Source organism: Rhinolophus sinicus, chromosome 15 (assembly GCF_057876585.1).
Source record: "Rhinolophus sinicus isolate RSI-liver-muscle chromosome 15, RSI-T2T, whole genome shotgun sequence".
Lineage (NCBI taxonomy): Eukaryota > Metazoa > Chordata > Mammalia > Chiroptera > Rhinolophidae > Rhinolophus > Rhinolophus sinicus.
In genome coordinates, this window is record NC_142515.1 from 104,812,704 (window position 1) to 104,831,166 (window position 18,463).

Genomic DNA, 18,463 nt, shown 5'->3' on the forward strand with positions numbered 1-18,463 from the left:
AATCTACGTGTGAAATGCTCACATTAGAAAAGATGGAAAGTCTCAAATCAGTAACTTTACTCTAGGGTTACTACAGTAGACATTCTACTTTATTTCTACTATAAGAACCCTACTCTAGGGTTATTGAGTATATAGTTCCTACATCAAGAACCTAGAAAAAGAACAAAGTAAGCAGAAGAAAGAAACAACAGTGGAGAAATCAATGAAATAAAAAACAGAAAAATGAAAGAGAAAAATCAGTAAAAGAAACAAACCCTCAAGACTGACCAAAAAAAGGGCAGGGGAGAGAGGGGATAGATACAAATCACCAACATCAGGAATGAAACAAAGGGATATCACTATAGTCCTGCAGGTGCAGGAATTCAGAAGAAGCCACCCCAAGATGTGCTTCTGTGGTATTCAGAGTGTTCTGAGCTACGGGCACTCACTTTTAGCTTCAGGCTCAGGAGAAACTTCTGTCCCTCCCTTACCTACGTAGAAGAACTTAAATTAGGGGCCTTGCCCAAAGTAAGAGATTATCAGAGATAACCTCTTTTGACCTGCCTATAGGGCAGGACGAACTTCTGTTTACTAAGCACCTGCTAGCATCCTGCAGTGACTCTTTGGAGCCCCCAGGCACCTTGCCTCCTGCAAGCTCAGGATGTCTTATACCCCCAGGTTCCCTTTCTATCTCTGATCCTCTGCAGCTGTGGGGTCTCCGTCTCTCTCATGATGCAGGGTTCCCATACACGTGTATGTGTTAAATTTGGTTATTTTCTCTTGCTAAGCTAATCCGTCTCCTGTCTATCTGAGTAGCAGAGCAGCCGCAAGAACCCTGATGGCAGAAGCAAGTTTGTCCTTCCCCAATGAAGGCATCACAAAGACAATAAGGAAAGGCTGTGGAAAGGTCCGCACATAAATCTAACTTAGATGACATGGGCCAATTCCTTAAAAAACACAAACTACCACAATTTACCCAATATGACATAGGTAGTTAGGTCTATAACTGTTAAATAAATTGACTTCATAATTTTAAAACTCCTAGAAATCTCCAGCCCCAGATGCTTTCACTGGAGAATTCTACTAAATGTTTAAAGAATAAACACCTAAACACCTGTTCTACACAAGCGCGTTCAGAGGAGGGAACACTTCCAAGGTCATTTTATGAACCTAGCATTACCCTGATTCCAAAACCAGACTAAGCACCAGAAAAAAAAAAGGAAAAAAGAAACAAAACAAAAAACTATAGACCACTATCTCTCGTGTATATAGGCACAAAAATACTTAACAAAATATTAGTGAACAGAATTCAGTAACATAAAAAGTATTAAATTACATTGCATTTAAGTAGGAAAGTGTTCATTAAAGTAGGGAAGTATCATTTTAATATAGTCAATCTCATCTCATCCAGAAGCACGAAAAAAATTCTCTCCATTTATTCACAGCTTCCTTTATTTCTCCTACCAAAGTGTTCTACCGTTCTCATCCCCGCCCCGTATCACATAATTAAGTTAATTAGCATTTTACATTTTTTCCTCATCCTTTCTCCTGGATCTCCGCCCCAACAGCTCTTCCTCTGGTTCCTTCCACGGCACCGTAACTATAGTTCTTCCTCGTGGGTTTGGCCTTTGTCCTCTTGCTGTCCTCACTTACTAGAGTTTGCCGATTAGCATCCTGGCCCCCGAGCTGGATGACGCGACCTCCCTCCTGATACATCTCTCCAATGACGAGCCACACACAAACCTACTCCTTAATGTCCCAATGGCAGCAAAGGTACATCACCTATGAGTATAAGGAGGTTACAATGGGGTCTTCTCCCAGCAAAGAGGAAAAAAAATTTTTCAAAATGTTTGTACAGAATTAGAGATTTATTATTCAGATCATGGCCAATGCCCTACTCTTTACTCTTCCCCTAATCAAAATGTTTGCTCATAAATGGAAAGTAGTATTCTTGACCTGCTAACCATTCATTGAAGGGCTTGAAACAAGCTGCGTTCCTGGAAAGCTAAAATGAGAAATAATCTCAAGTTCAAGTGGTGAGTGAGAAGTTAGCTGGGGCGGAGCCCCAATTCAGAATTCTACTCTCCCTTCATCTTCTCACCCTACACCTCAACATACCAGTGCCCCCTCTCACCTCCGCTGCTTTGCAGAGCCTTCTCTTCTCACATTCCTCATCACAACGGCAAAACTCTTCACCACAGGAATATTACCTGGGATCAGGATTTTGCTATCAAGACTTTGTTGCTATAACAACCACCCTACTGACTTCTCTTAAAACTAAAACACTCTGATAGATTGAAACTTCCTATCACGGATTTGGGTATCTCTCTGTTCATTCAGGCCTTCTTTAATGCCTTCAATAAAGTTGTATACTTTTCTTCATACAAAACCAAAATTAACTGAAATAAAGTAAAATACTCCCTGGAAGAGAGAAAGAAAGCAGAAGGGAAGAAATAAGGGAACTGCTCTATCCATCTGGGCTGTGATTATGCACTACATCTGAAAGGTATGAAGGGAACATGGGGCAAGAAAGAAGCTAGACACTTTCCAGATGTTCCCAAATGAAACCAACTGACTTTAATATTTTAAATAATTATGATAATAGCTAACATTTATTGAATTTTTACTGTGTGCCAGATTAAGTCTACTACATACTGTAACATAGTTAATCTTCACAGCAACCCCATGAAGTGGGTGCTACACTATTATTCCCATTTTGTACACGAGAAAGCACTGAGCTCAGGTAATGTGCCCAAGGTCATCCATATTGAGTAAAAAAAACTGGGATTCAAATCAAAGCAGCTCGAACTCTAAGGCCCACACTTTGAATGTCTTAGTCATTACAGTAAACTGCCTGTGATATTAACTCAGGGAACGCAGCGCACACACACCACGCAGAAATGACTCTTACATCACCCACAGCACTACTGCTCCACTGCAGTGATGGACAATGATTAATTATAATTAAAACACATGGTAATACTATTCCAGAACCTAAAGTCACCTCTCTAGTAATAATTGAAGTATTTATCTATATGGACATAATAAACCTGACAAGCTCAGGGGAGGCCAGCAGGGCGGGTCCTACAAACTCAGAGACCAAAAGTAACCACACAGGATGAATGAAAACATTCCTAACTAAAAGTGGGTCAAGGTGGGTAGTCACGTCTTAGGCCTGTAGCTTCCTTGTCAAAGGTCCATCTTTACCTGAAGCGAGCCTGTCTATTGTCTTCCCCGTCTAAGATAACATACCTGTGAGCCTTCTCAGTAAGCTTTTCCAGACCCCTCAGGGCACAACCACTGCCACCGAGCACTAGACCTCAGAACCTCGCTGTTCTTTGCTCCTCACATGCCATCTCTGGTGCTGTAAGTGTTATGCACCAGCCTGTACCCACCCAGGTAAAAGGAGTCTATGTCTATCTTACTTTTTATCCAATCCCAGAGATTTCCCCACTTTGCTTTCTTCCAGCCCCTTAATCTACCACCAATGGGTTTCATGTAACTCTCCTTACGTCTGTCTCCTTTGATTCTAACGTATACAGGAAGCTGCAAAACTGCCGTTCTCTGAAGCATTTTCTCAATCCGTTGCGATTTTGATTTCTGACATTTTCTGGCAATTGTCAGTTTTGCTCAAGTAAACTCATAAAAATTTTCTATAGGTTTGGACATTTTTTATATCAACATCTGCTAAACAAAACAAGAAAACAATACACTCAGAGCAAAACATCTTTGCCAGTGTACTATGACCTACCTGTGTGTGTAGTACTAGTTTCTCTTTTTCATTTAAGTCAAAATTGGCCCGTTGAACAGGCCCCAGCACCACCCAGAGGCAAGTCCTACAGAAGCGCATGGAGACTGCTCCTGTTACAGCCATTGCCGCAAGCCCTTCAGGCTAGGGAAAGACAGTTCTGTACGGGAAATCATCTCCGAAAGGTTGTTGAAAGCAGTATTTGAGGTTTTATTTGTTTTTAACTTCAAACATCCCAAAAGAACATCATTTCCTGATTTCCTACCAAGCATAAGCATGACAAATAGCCTGTTATGGGGCAAAGTAGTACCTAGTTCAAAAATCAGGAAGCACTCAAACAAATTTCCCAAAACTATCACTATTGTTAAGACTCTAACTTCAAAAGAACAAAATAACAAAAGGCACTTTCCAGGGACGCTAACTGTAGATAAAGAATGACTTGTAAGAACTGTGCTTAGGCCATTCACAAGTTACAGGAGATCAAAGCCATGTACTTTTCAGTTTATTTACTGGATAAACTTAACCCCGTTACAAAATAAGGAAAATACAGGCATACCTCGAAGATACTGTGGGTTCGGTTCCAGACCACCACAATAAAGCAAGTCATAATCTTTTTCCTGGTGGAGGGTCTTGCCTTCAATTTGTAAAAAACACATTTGTGAAATCCAATAAAGTGAAGTGCAAGGTGTGTGCCTCATAAAACGAGGTGTGCCTCTAGAAAATTGTCAGCAATTAAAAACCCAAAATCAGGTGAGAAAAACTAATTGTGGCCAGCCCAGTGGCTCAGATGGTTGGAGCGCCATGCTCCTAACGCCAAGGTCGCTGGTTCAATTCCCACATGGGCCAGTGAGCTGCACCCTCTACAGCTAAGATTGTGAACAACAGCTCTCCCTGGAGCTGGGCTGCCGACAACCAGCCAACTGCCTGAGCCAGGGGCGAGGAGGGAGGTGGAGGGTGCAAGGCTCATAACACCAGCATGGGCCAGGGAGCTGTGTTCTCCACAACTAGACTGAGAAACAATGGCTTGAACAGGAGCGGGACGGGGCAGAAGAAGGGGAGGGAAAAAAGAACTGGTTGTGCATTGACATATTGAGTTGAGAGTAAAGATTATGATACAATCACAGAGAACCACAGAATTGAGCCACCCTTATTACAGGGCTTTTCGAAAAGGAAAAACAAGTATTCTTTGGGCTCAAGAGCAGATTTCTAAGTCCAAAGATGCTCCACAAATGCAACTAGCAGGTAAATTACAAAATGCACAAAAGGAACTCATCAATAAATTATAAGCTGTCCTTCCACCGCTCAGTTGTATATAGGTGTTAACAAGTTAAGCTAAGACTATTGATTAAGCCAGGTCACCTGTTCAGTCAGCAAGAAACCTGAACCCAGAAGTCTCACCTCCCAGGACAGGTCTTCAATTTGAAAATTATGCCACTTCCTATGTGGGTTTCTCTTTCTACCTGTTTGATAACATCCCACAAATCAAAATCATGTTGCATTACCAGTCAGTTTTTAACTAGGGTTACCAATTCAGATTCACAACTCACCTAAGGATGTTTTCAGGTGACAAACCCAAACCCACCCAACATTAACAGAATCAGAATTCCCAAGTGTGGGGCCCAGGCGCCCGTAGTTTGTCAAAGCTCCCAGGCGATTTCAATGCAGAGCACACAACTCGAACACAAAACCACTGGTCTAGCAAAGAACTGATGATAATCCCCAGTCAGATTGATGACATGCGAATCAATAGAATTACAGACAACTAAGGAAGACACACCCTATTCACATCGGAAGCCGACAGACTACATCACACACCTTTGGAAGACATGGAGGGTAGGGGATACTTTCCACCTGACATAACTACATTTATATTTACAATGTATTCTAGATGACACACTATCCATATATTTCGTTTCCTTCTCACATCTGGGGATAGGTATTATTTCACCTACAGATAAAGCACTGTGAACCACTGAGGCCCAGTAACATTTGTTCACGACCAGACAGCAGGCGAGGTGAGATGCCCAGATACAAACCCAGATCTGTCTGACCCGTACTCTGCTACTCACGTGTTTACTACTTGTTTACTTAAGAGACTCAGTTTGTCTTCATTTTACAAGCATGTATTACCTTTGTAATTAAGAAAAATATATTGCTGCAGTCACTTTAAAGCACAGCACATAAAGAGGAAAAAAAGATTTTAAAAAAAAAGGAAAAATAAAGTCCAGCACACTATACTCCAGTGAACACATGAATGGTAAGAAAGTAAAACACCTGTATTGCTGATATGGAGAAACTATTAATGGTCCAGATAGAAGATCAAACTGGTCGTCTCTCTTTGCTAAAGTAATGTCACAAACACAGAAATGGAGGAAGACAAGAATGACACCTGATGTGTTCCACTGGAATTGGAGGCATCAGTATAAACAGATGATCTAAGAAGGTTCCTTGAAGCAGCAGCTAATTTCAGAACAGGACAAGTAAAAGAAAAATGAGCCTGGAACATTTTCTTTTGCCAGAAAGTAAAGATGTACTGAAAGAAAATTAGGGCATATACTAAAAGGACACTGGATCAGTGTCCTTTGAAGGGATCCACCTCCCTCTGGATAAATCTGGGACAATTTGACTATCTAAGTAAATAACACCAGTAGATTATCTCCCAATAAGTGAGCAACCATGTATTCATAAGTAAATAAATGACTGAGTGTATAAAGAGGGAGAAGGAAAAATTATTCATTTGGAATAGAATTCCACCTAATAAATATATAGCAATGGCAGAATGATGGAGATTTTTTTCAACTGTCACTTAGTGACCATCGTATTAATAATTTTAGGAAAGATTCAGCAATGGATGCTAAGACTCATTGGTAAAAGTTTGATGAAAAACAGGATATAAAAGTCATATATTGTGGATCTTGAGAAAGAGGACACCTACTGAGACGGGCTCCTGGAAGCTACCTGGGCTCAAATTTAAAAGACACTAGAAGCCATTTCTAAGGCGGGGTCTCTCACACAAACAGCATTTAAGGGAGAAACCTGCACTGAACTGCCTGCTTACACTGTGTTCCTGCCACCTAAGCCAGGCCTTACAAAGGAGTTCCTGGAATTGTATTTCAACCAACAGTACTGAGGCTTTCCCCATCTGATGGGAGCTGTGCGGCTATATCCACATCAACATTTTCACTGACCAATCGGAGTGGCTCCGTTCTGACCAATCCGGACAGTACCTTTTGGACCAATCATACTGTGAGGATTTGGAGACCTCATTTGCATAAGGACAGACCAATTAGGGAGTAGGGGCAGGGATTTCTGTCTATATAAATCAGTCCTCTGGTTCAGAGAGCACACTTTCCCTTTCCACCAAAGAATGAAACATTGAAGATGAAACACCCAAGACTTTGCACTGAATCAAATAGAGAAGAGCGAGTGGAGCTGTCTAGCCAGACAGGGGCCTGGCCCCAGGGCCTGCTGGCTCCAGGCTCATCTCACAGCGGTGCCGCCTCATAACTAAGCTGTAACACTACTGAGCTGCTCCATAGTTGTGCTGCTCTCAGAGCTGTGCTGCTTCATAATTGGGCTATAACATGTAACACTATTGAACTTTTCCATAGCTGTGTTCTTCCCACAGCCGTGCTGTATCACAATTGAGCTGTTTGCATTAAATAAAGCTCCCTTCTTCACTGCACCCCAAATTGGGGATTCCTCTTGGCATTGAATTAGCACCAACAACCATCAGTTTAAGGATAGAAGGGAGGGGAAGGCAGGGGAGGAGAGAAGCAAATACGACAAAATGTTAAAACTGGGAAATGCGGGTGAAGAATATGTGGAAATTCCTTATAGTACTCTTACAAGTTTACCACAAGTGTTAAAGTATGTGAAAAGAAGGTATAAAACTGGGGGAAAGAAAGTACAGCACACTAGGTTTTTCAATAAATAAGGTGACAATTAGCTCTTAGGAAAAAAATAAAGTCAGATTCCTGCATGACAAACTAAATCCAAAACTAAGTCCCAGGTGTATTCAAGAAGTAACTATAACAAACGAAGCCATAAAAGGAAAACATACAAGTAATTTCATCTCAAGATAAGTACAAACACTTTTATAGGAATCCGAGCAAAAGCAGAATCCATAAAAGAAAAGTTCAACAAATTTGACTACAAAAGGATCAGAGGTTTCTATACATTTATAAGAAAAAAAACAGTTCAGATTCAATGAAAAGACGGGGGAAACATTTGCAACTTGGCATTACTTTAATAGAAGTAAAGGCCCAAATATATGGTGATGGAAGGAGAACTGACTCTGGGTGGTGAACACACGATGGGATTTTTAGATGATGTAATACAGAAATGTACACCTGAAATCTATGTAACTTTACTAATGACTGTCACCCCAATAAACTTTAATTTAAAAAAAAAGTAAAGGCAATACAACAGTGGTAAAAGGAAATAAATAGAAAATTAAAAAGAAGGGGCCCAAATGATAAACAATTTTAAATGTTTAATCTTCCTAACAATCAAAGAAATGCACATCTAAAACAAGATACAGTGGCATTTTCCACCTGTAAATCAGCAAAGAATTGTAAAATTATATCTGGTGCTAATCAGGACCAAGGGTAACACTTCCGCATTCTCCTGCTGGCAGAGAAAATTGGCACAGCTTTCTAGAGCACAGTTTGGAAGAAAGCAATAAAAGCCCTGAAACTGTGCCTACCCTTTGACCCTATAATCCCATTTTCAGAAACTATTCTTAAGAAAGAATCACGAATGAGAAAAGAGATTTGGCTTCCAGGACATTCGCATTGAAACATTACAAAGTGTACCTCTTAACAAGGCACAAAGTACATCTCTGTGCTAAGCTGGCAGCTGCAGTGTGACAGGTCCTCTGTACTGTATTAGTAAGAAGATAAACCAAAAAGTAACTTGCCACTTGTAACAAAAGTCTTTAAAATGTTCATATCTTGACTGAGCAATTTCACTTTCTAGGAACGTATTCTGTGTGAACAAAGATTTGTATTATCAAGATGTAATCACCACAGCATTCTTTATATTAGCCAAAACAATTATAAATTAAACGTCCAAAATTAGAAGCAAGGTTTACTATAAAGTATGACAAATCCATGTCACTCATATGATTATCATGTTGTCAACAGCTTTTCAACCATTTTAAATAAAATGGGCACAATTTAATATTAAGTGGAAAAATACAGATTCAACTGTAAGGGGGGGTGGGTAAAACAGGTTTTTTTTTAAATAAGGTCTTGAAGATGGATTGTGCTAAAGTATCTTCCTGGAACAGTCAACTTGATGTGCAAATGCCTAGAGTATAAACTAATTTCTCTAAGGTTCCCGTGTCTCAAGAAAACATGATATTTATTTTATGCTATGGAGGCATACAATTGTATCATTAGTGCCCGAGGCCACCCTGAACGAGACAGAAAAATGAAGTGAAAATTTGCTAAGCCATCCATAAATCAGCTTTATGAGTCAGGCATTCTACTCCAATTCATGGGTGAACTCCACTTGAGACTCCAGTTTTGCCATCCCTTCATCATTCCCATCTTTCGGACTCATCACATCTCCGAACTTCACAATTCCTCGTCCTTCTCGACTCACATGCTCCTTATCCTTTTTTAACTCATAAAGGATTGGACTAGACCTCAGAGATCGTTGTAGATTCTGGAACCCTACTGACTTACAACTGCCTTGCACACAGAAAGCACGCACACACAGACTTGTTTTGTGGAGGGGGGGAGGGTAATATTACCAACACATCAACACAAGGAAGCAAGGCTATTCCCAAGACCTCCTTTTATTTTACCTCCAAGATTTCAAGCATAATGCTTTCCTTGAAAGCCCCCCCCCCCCCTTAATTTTCCATTGAATCCATTAATAATGGTTTGGGTCCTCATCAACTATTTTCTCCATCCTAAACCACAGCGTTTTTACATTTTACAGCTCTACTTCAGAAATAAAGAAAGGAAGTCATGCTAAGAAGAGTAAGTCAGTCAAAGCTGGGGGGCGGAATACAGGATACAAAAAGGGTTTTGGAATCTGGACTATCTGAACAGATGAAATTTCATAGAGAGAAAGGCAAAGTTCAGCACGTAGATCCCAAAACTACATACATGGAAATGATTTCGTTTATCAGAAGCGCGCACGCACACGCACACACACACACACACACACACACAGAGTTGTGATTTCAGTTGACTATAATTTTCAGTGAGTCAAGAATAAAAGCAAAAAGAATATACAACTGCTTGGGGTGGGGGAAGTACCTTATTTTTCTGTGGTTTTTTTTTTAACATAGTATCAAAAACAAAGCAGTAACAGCTACTATTACTCTGTACTCTTTTAGGCAACATTGTATATTGAATAGTGTAGGCTGTGCTGAGTGCCACTCTTTAAAAGGGCCATTACCTAAGTAAATGAAGGGCAGAGGACTAAGAATTGATGAGTGGATTTAAAACTAGAAATTAGAAACAGCTGAAGGAAATAGGATACATATTTAGCCTGTGGAATAGAAGATCTAGGAAAAGAATGGCAATCTCAATGACTACAAAGGCCCTGAAAGTAAAGTAAATGAGTAAAGCCAGCAGACAGAGCTTTTAGCAAAACGGGGGGGGGGGGGGGGGGGGGGGGGGGGGAGGAGATTACTACTGCCATCAGAAATGTGAGCTCTGTATCACCAAATTCTCTGATTTTTCCTCAAGAAAAGCCAGAGATAGATTTTTTATGTGAAATCTCCCCATTTCTAAAAGTTGGCTCCCAATTTGTTTTTGTGTAAGTTGGGCAGCCAAATGATATATTCAGAGAACTTTTCTGATCCATGCACACCAGTTTGCAACTCATGTGTCTTAGGGAAACTTTATGGCTACCTTCCAATATCTAAAGAACTATCATAGAAAATAGGAGTAGACTTGTTCTATATGACACTAAAAGGTGACAGAGAGGCAAACTGCAGCTCCATAAGGAAAATCCTCCTAAAACCTATTCTACAAATTAGAATGGGCTGCCAGGGAGGTCCATGTCATTGTAAGTATTCAAAGGGGGTCAGGTCAGTAAATATTATTGGTCAGTAAATATTAAGTTCAAGAATTCTGCCACTTACTACATCTGGCCTTGGTCAAATAACCAAGCCCCTGAAGGCTCAGTTTTCTTTACTACCTTCCTTTGTTCCCCCTCAAAAAAGGGAATATTGTCACATTTAGCCTGCTATCTCTTGGAGTTAGTGTAAAGATCAAAATCTATGTGACAAAAAATTATACAAAAGTACTATATGATGTAAAACAACTATAGCAATTTAACACATTCTTATAATCTACCATCACAATGTATTTACGTATGTCTTATCTCTCTAATTATACAGGCTAAGGGCAAATTACCAACCTAATTCATTTTTTTCCTCTCCCTCAAAGTATCAAATATTTGTTGAAGGAAAATGTTTAAAAAGAAGTTGGAGACGTAGGTTAAACTGACAACAATATAAGAAGATAGGATAAAAGAGAAAACAGTGACCAAAGCAAACATCCAGAATGTTAATCATTAATGTCACTGACCAGTCTAAAAGGTATTGGGCAGTCAAATGGAGGAATAAACAAAAGTAATGACGTGTGTGAGGAGGTGATACTCTAGGGCAGGCATTGGCAAACTATAGCCTGTTTTGTAAATAAAGTTACACTGCAACACAGCCTTACTCGGTTATAGATTGTATGTATGCATGAATTGTATAAGTCTTATGTACATGCTGCTTTCACTCTATAACAGCAGAGCTGAATAGTTGCGAAGCCTAAAATAGTTACTATGTGCCCTTTACAGAAAAAGTTCACCTACTTTTCTGTAAAAAATACTCTCAGGTTATAAACCAAAGAGGCGGCTGGTTACTGAGACATAGTTCATCTTCCTATGGCTCCATCCCTGGAATTTTAATGGGTCATTTTGGTATATGCGAGCAAAATTCTGCACACTAAAAACATTATGCCCTAAGTGTAGGGGAGGGAAATATGTCATTAAATGGAGTCTCCATATTCCTCTTATGGGTATACTCAAGATTACAAAAATTTTAATCATGCTCGTCTTCCACTTAGTAATATCACCAAAGAGATTCAAAAAATCCCACATGTACAAGGAGTGAGGGGCTGGCTCAGGCAGGAAAAGATCACACTTACATGCTCTGCCCCTCTTGAGTTCTCAAACTCATTCTGCCTGAGCTCCACTACTTTCATGGAACCTACACACACGTGAAAAATCCTTTCTTTCTTCTTACTTTATCATTACAGGTTTTCAAAAGAAACAGTTACTGAAATGTAAGAAAAAACAAAAATAAAATGGAAATATGTTAACACAAGTTATCTGAGCTAAACTTAATATCCAGCAGAAATTACTACAGTTTTAGGATTTTATGAAAGATTCATATTCCTTGCCTCACTCTGAAATAACTATATGCAAAGACACACCAATCTCTGCCAACAGTAGATCTGGACGGATCTTCATTTTTCTCCTAATATCTGACCCCACTTCTACTTCAGGCAATATCTCCAACCCTCCACCAGAGGACTACTTACTAGTCTCACCTCAGATGGGGGGGCCCACACACCCCACGGCCACCTCCTCACTCCTGCACCACCTTCAATGACTTTCCATTCAACAGCTAGCTCAGTGTCCTGAGGGAAAAGGCACGTCCCTATCTAATCCCCATACATTCTTCTGATGACTTCAAACCATCCTTTGAGCCTTCCCCACTCTCTTAGAACTCCATTTCTCAGGGTAACCCTAACCCCTGACTCATTTGTCTCTAGCCTGTTCACTTAGTATTGTCACTCACAGGTTATAACTCTGAGGCCTAATCATTAAGAGATTCCAACTACACACCAAACATTTAATGCCAGTCCTGCCCCTCCAGAAAAGTAGAAGTGGGGGAAGGAACATACATGCTTGTCAATCTTTTGGTTAGTAGGTTTGCCCCTGAGAGCATCAACCACATTTTCGGGTATTAAATAAATGTTTCAAGTATTCTAAAGATCCACGACTCTAATTCTTTTCCAAAAAGCATTTAAGCTAGTTTCCCACGTACTTAGGAGTAGGTATGATTCCTCAGGCTCCCAGAGGATAAGGTATTTTTAACAGACCAAGTAAGAGTTTAAGAAGATGGCTCTTTTCCATCATGAAATATTTAAAAGTCCCCCCCCCCCCCCCCCCCGCTAAATAAGTTGGTTAGAACGCTTAGCTTCACTCAAGACTATCAAGGCCCCAATATCCCAGGGCACCTTGATACAGTTTTAATAACTGTACCAGAGTGCAAGACTAATTGCTGGGCAAAATAGGGGAAAATGCAGACAGTCTGCATGACTGCAACACACAAAGACTTTTTAAAAACAAAAGAACACATGGAGAGTCCAGGCTTCAAAAGTGAAGCTACCTAAATTGGAGGAAAAATAGGACAAAGTGACAAGAAATGCTCAAGCTGCCTCTTAAGTAAATCACATATGGAGAAAAAAAATGGACATGTGCTGTTCTGCGTTTCCTCCTCCTCCTCTGGAGTCCAACCAAGAGGAACTGATGAAGCCCTTAGAATTTTTGAAAAGGAAAGAAGAAAGGTCCAGGAGAAATCCACCAAACTCAAGTTCTTTAAGAGCCACCGATACCTAAAAAAGAACTGAACCATCGGCTCAATGTGGGAAAGGGATTAGCACCCCAGCTACAGTCTGGCACCCCCGCCCGATCTCCGACGGGCTCCGGATTCATACTACCTATGCCCTGCAGCGCGGGTCGGGTCCTCAGCTGCGATTTCAGCAGTACAGGCATGCACCCCGCAGCCTCTCTCCTGCCCCGGCAGCGCTAGGCCCATCGCTACACCGCCTGGGCCTGAGCCCCAGATGTACAGCACAGCAGCACCTGGACCCTTGGACAGGAAGTGGCTATTTTGACTGTGGGCTCATCATGAAAGGAGGTGAGCTTGGCAAAACCAACCAGAGGAAGAGCAGCTGCAGGCGACTGGATCTGAATGCAGTGCAAAGCAGATATGGGGGTGTGTGCACCGGAAAAATGGGAGGGGGACAGTCCGGGAAGCCCCTTCGTCGACAGCAGATGCTCTACACAAGCAGCTGGATAACACAGGGGGGCAAAGGAAGGGTGGAGGGCTTTATGGCGCAGAAGAGCTGCACAGCTGAAGCCGAGCTTTCAGAAAAAGGTGGAAGTGGGTGCGAGGCAACGCAAACCGGGGCTGTAGGGGCCGTATGGGGGTGTTGTGTTTAAAACCCCACGCTGACCCGTTAACCCTCCTTGCTGGTGGCTAAGGCCCTAGAGGTCCCCTCTCCAGACCCCCGAGAAGTCTGGAAAGGCCTACGCCGAAGCTGCACGCCCCCGCTGCGCTGGGCAGCAACCACCCCGCTCGCTCCGGTGGCCCCCGCACTGAGGGACCCAGTCCCGCCCGCCCGCCCGGTGCCCTGCGCTCGGAGCAGCTCCGAGATCTCTACCCCGAGCCCCTTCCAGGCCACCGCCCCCGGCTGCTCCGGGTTCCCGCAGCTGCTGCCAGGAGTCCTACCGGCTTCCAGTTCAGGGTCGAGACGCCACCGCCGCCTGCACGAAACTCGGGTTCCCAAAAGCCGCTCTCGCCGCCTGCTGCCCGCCTTGCAGGCCGCGCGGGATCCTCCGCTCCCCCTGCCGGCGGGCAGCCATTTCCGACAAGCGACTGCGGAACTTGCCGAAGTGCGTCGGGCCGGAAATGGCCGAACCCGGCCGCCGGCGAGCGGCTGGGGGCGTTCGAGACTTTCCGGACAGCACCCGAAGGGCCGCGGACGCCTCCGCTCCGCCGCCAGCCTGGCCCGGGTCCCGCAGCCGCGGCGTCGCAGGGGATTGTGGGAAACGCCGCGCGGGAGGGGCGGGCGCGGGGGCTGCGAGAGGAGCCCTCGCCTGCGTCCTACCTGGACCCCTTACCCTTTCGGGAAACCCTGTGGAGGGAGTGCGGAGAGCAGGCTCCCGGCTTTGCTGGAATGGCTCCCGACTCAGCCTCCGCCGCTGGGAGCGGCCGGTGAAAGGCAATTCTAAAAATAAACCCATCCCCAAACACAAGGCCTTCCTAAATGAGCTGACCGGTCTCCAACACAGGCCTCGAGTTTTGAAACACTTGGACTGTTTCACCACAAAGGGAAGGCCGCTCGGCATGAATGCTTATGAAAAACTCCTGCGGCTTTGCAAAAACGAGCTTCATCCAGTCGTGTGGCAAGGATCAACCAAAACTGGGAGCAAAAAGGAATACCGTTTGGAAATACTTAAAGCCAGCCCCTGTGAACCGAAAAGTGTACATATTCCCCAGTCCTAAGAGACAGGTGACTGTACTTCCACACTTGAAAAGGCAGGACAAGACTTTTAGAGAAACGTTGGGGGTGAGCGAAGGAACGGGACCAAACCTCAAACACCTGATCATTATTAACTCAGGGATGAGTCAAAACTGTGATTTAAAATCTATGACTGCAATATAATCTAAGATCACATTGGCTTCAACATATTTTTTTTTTACGTTTTAAATCCCCAAATCACACCAGGACCTGCGGGGGGGGGGGGGGGGGGGCGGCTGCCTCCTAGCCCAGTGCTTGGGTGGTCTGATGCTTTGGATGAACTACACCCTGAGCTGGCTCCACAGCTGCCATATCCCATCTACTTGATGGAGCCCAGGTCAGTGCTTTTAGCTAGGAGGCCTACAGAACCCTGAAGATTGCCTAATTGCCCACCAGGGACATTTTGGACTAGGGATTTCATTTGCAAAACAAAACTTTAAAAAACCTAGCAACTTGTTTTCCAGAGCACACTCCATCTCTCCATACCCATCATACCCTCCTCTTTCTGACCCTTTTTCTTCTCTTTTTCCTGACATCTCCTTACTCTCCCCTCTCCCGTTTTCCTTTTCCCCCCCTCACACCTCACTCTTTTCTCTCCTTTCCCCATTATTTCTATGAACTAACATTCAAAGTCCTACCACCATTATAAATGTACAAAAACAACCCCTTTCTAACTTGTACCAATTTTATTGAGGAAAGTCAGAGAGAGGGAAGCAAAGTTTTAAAATCAAAAGCATTTCAAGAAATGAAAATGGATAAAACTGTTAATCATATATTACGAATAGCCTAAGTTGTCTCTCTCTCTCTCTCTCTCTCTCTCTCTCTCTCTCTCTCTCTCTCTCTCTCTCTCTCTCTCTCTCCCCCCTTGGCTTTCCACCAGAGGTCTGCAGCAGGCAAAAGCCTGGCAGTGTGGGAGAAGATACAACAGAAGCCCAGGAGCCACAGAAAGAATTACCAGGTATTAGTTCATCTCCACACTGACAAGAAAGGACCTGCAGAGAGCTGCTACCGGGAGGACCCAGCCTAACTGCCTTCTTCTACAGCTGAGTGACTTAACACTTTGCTGTCCCTCATGTCAATTTATTTGATTCTAATGAGTCAAGCTTTAGGAAGTAAAAGGACACCCAATCAAAATCTGGTGTATCCTGAATTCACTGCCCTGGTAGCTGCTGACCACCCTCCTCCTTTGGATCTTGGGAGCCTGTCCTCCCCCTTTTTTTCCTCTCAAACAGTTCTAGCTCAGACAGTGCATACTTGTAACTAGACACACTCGGGCTCCCTTCCTTTTCCTCTCCACTCTCTTCCTTGCCAGTGTTGATCAGCTTCCTTGCATCACCTCCGCTTCTAAGCAGATCCCTCACTGCAGCGCTCCGGTCCCTGTTTTCCAGCTGCACTCCGGGCATCATCCTATTAACATATATGTTATGAATACTTAATTGCCAGGCAATAAACAAAACCTTTTATAGGCATTGTCTCAGCTGAATCCTTACAGGGGGGTATCAGCTTATAGATAGGGAACTGAGACTTAAAGAGGTGCCCCCGATCACACAGTGAGGCGCAAAGTACAGATGGAACCCCAAGTCTTCCTAACTCCAAAGCCAATATTCTTGACCACAACTATCTGGTTGTCACACCAGGACCTTAACCTTAGTATATCCCACACTGAATTCATCTTTATCCCTTCCCCCTTGGCGCTCCTCAAATGTCCTTATTTATAATAATGTTACCATTATCTTTCCTAACACAGAAACTCAAAACCTAGCATCACCTATGACTTCTCTCTTTACCCCCACAGTAAATCAGTTTTTCAAGACTGAAAGCCTTTACCTGTCCTGTCTCTACCATCCCTCCTCTGCATTCCCACACCTGCTTCCCTAGTTCGAGTCCTCATTACTCCTCTCCTAAACGCTCGCCTTAAGACTGCAATTTCTGGCTCATAAAATACAAACACTTTTACAGGAGCTCTTCACAAGAAAGCCCGCCTAGGTTAACAGGATCCACCGTGAAGCTCGTCTGCACTGATCTCTCCATACTGGGACCTTTTATAACACTTGTCTCTACTTTCCATTTTGGAGCTTAATCGAAATAGTCTTGCATTGTGATGTAACAGTCATACATGTAGATCTTGATCAAGGAAGCAGACAAGAGCAAAAACCAGTGTGCCTTTGATACCAAACAGCGGGAACCTATGAGGTCTTCTCTCTAGAGCAGTCACAGGGACTCAGCAGTGCCCAGTCTCTATCTTTTGGTTACAAATTTTAAACTACCAGAAAACAGACATGATTGGCCTGGCTTGGGTCCCAAGTCCATCCCTCCGTCAATGAGCTTGGTGAAGCAGCAGGTCAAACTGCTTTAAACACAGCATGTGGAAACTCTCCTGTATATGCTTGTCCCCAGAAAAGAAGCAGGCACACCCCCACCTTTCATTCGTTTGTTTGTTCATGCATTCCATCAACAGATAGTTGAGCACCTATCAAAATGTATCAGGGTTATTTCATGTATGAAAAATGTTTAATACCCTGCCCTCATACCACGAAAATTACAACATAAAATAAGAACTCACCAGATAAAAAGCATAACAATATTCATCCATAAGAGACCATCAATTCAATTATACGTGATAGATGATAATTCAACACACCCCCTATAAGCCTCGGGCAGTTAAAGTGATCAGTAGTAATATACACAGGTTCAACCAAACAAGTTCACAGCAGCACGCTTAGCAATAGACAAAAACAGAAAACGACCCAACAGTCCATCCGTGGTAGATGAGATAGTATAATATATTCACACAATAAAATACACTACAGCAACGAGAACGAATGCTTCACAAACATACATGACAACACTGATGAATCTTACAAACCATGTTAAGCAAAAGAAGCCAGACATGAAAAAATACGTAGGCTATGATTCCATTTATATAAAGTACAAAAAGAATCTACCCTTAAGGAGTAGTGACTAAAGGGGAACAAAAAGAGCCACATGGGTGCTAATGATTCTGTTTCTTGGGGGGGGAGGGGCTGGTTACACAGGTGTGTTCAGTTTGTCAAAATTCATCATGCTATATACACTTTACCTTATGTGTCCTTTTCTATAGGTATATTAGTCAATACAAAGTTTTCAAAAATAAGTAATTAATGGTCAAAGCAAGACACTTGTAATCACCCTTGAACATTGTCACTATGATTATTCTAGAGTTGCCAGTTATTGCTGCCCCCAACCCTACCATCACAACACCTTCTTAGGGACCCTAAGCCACCATCTGCCTTTGGAAAGGGCCACCATTCTTAGCACATGGCCTCATCCCCTCCAGCTGACTGGACTTGCTCGCACCTGGAAACTTGGGAGCAGGGCACTATGCAGCTGAGTCAGGTGATGGACAGCGGTTCATCTAATAAGT

At 42.9% G+C, this 18,463-nt stretch overlaps 1 protein-coding gene and 1 long non-coding RNA gene across 13 annotated transcripts in view; one reads left to right on the top strand and one right to left on the bottom strand.

Annotated features, from left to right (window-relative positions):
- Positions 1-18,463, bottom strand: part of EXTL3 (exostosin like glycosyltransferase 3) — a 114,992-nt gene that overhangs the window by 56,894 nt on the left and 39,635 nt on the right. For 10 of the 12 annotated variants that reach the window (XR_016019056.1, XR_012498153.2, XR_016019059.1 and 7 more), the window contains exon 1: positions 14,268-14,518. The exons of 1 other annotated variant lie outside the window; for it this stretch is intronic. The gene's annotated coding sequence lies outside the window, so the exon portion shown is untranslated. Of the gene's footprint in view, positions 1-14,267; positions 14,576-18,463 lie in introns of those variants that run through there. One more of the 12 variants, XM_019733112.3, reaches the window with a different exon arrangement.
- Positions 14,747-16,529, top strand: LOC148755279 (uncharacterized). Its single transcript, XR_016019061.1, has 2 exons — positions 14,747-15,051; positions 15,941-16,529. It is a non-coding gene; the product is annotated as an uncharacterized LOC148755279 (long non-coding RNA).